The sequence below is a fragment of the Neolamprologus multifasciatus genome, chromosome 4, assembly GCF_963576455.1.
Source record: "Neolamprologus multifasciatus chromosome 4, fNeoMul1.2, whole genome shotgun sequence".
NCBI lineage: Eukaryota > Metazoa > Chordata > Actinopteri > Cichliformes > Cichlidae > Neolamprologus > Neolamprologus multifasciatus.
Window position 1 is genome coordinate 31,837,261 of NC_140442.1, and position 809 is coordinate 31,838,069.

Below are 809 nucleotides of genomic sequence, written 5' to 3' on the forward strand. Positions count from 1 at the left end.
CTAATCGCTCTAATAGAATATTATGGTCAACAGTATCGAATGCTGCACTTAAGGTCAAGAAGGACAAGCACAGAGATGAGTCCACTGTCAGAGGCCATAAGAAGATCATTTGTAACCTTCAATAAAGCTGTTTCTGTGCTGTGATGAACTCTGAAACCTGACTGAAACTCTTCAAATAAACCATTCCTCTGCAGATGATCTGTTAGCTGTTTGACAACTACTCTTTCAAGGATTTTTGATATGAAAGGAAGGTTGGAGATTGGCCTATAATTAGCTAAGACTGCTGGGTCTAGAGATGGCTTTTTGAGTAAAGGTTTAACTGCAGCCACCTTGAAGGCCTGTGGTACATAGCCGATTATTAGAGATAGGTTGATCATATATAAGATCGAAGAATTAATCAATGGCAGGACTTCTTTGAGCAGTTTTGTAGGAATGGGGTCTAAAAGACACGTTGATGGTTTGGAGGAAGTAATTATTGAAGTTAACTCAGAAAGATCGATTGGAAAAAAAAAATTCTGTATTCAAATCTATTGAGTGATGTTTGAAAGTCTTTCCAGGTGAGTTTGATCCAGGAGGGTCTGAAGCCAGAGTCAGACAGAGACTGTGCCGAGACTATAAAAGGACAGAGCAGCAGCAGAGCAGTCCAGATACACTGATGATCCTCTGTCAGATCCAGAGGGACACACAGGGATGATGCTGGACTCTACATTGTGTCTGACAGTGGAGCTGTTCTCAGAGCAGTTCACTCTGCAGCACTGACAGTCATCTGCACTTCATTCCTCTATCAGTCACTGCTGGATGAAGCTCTC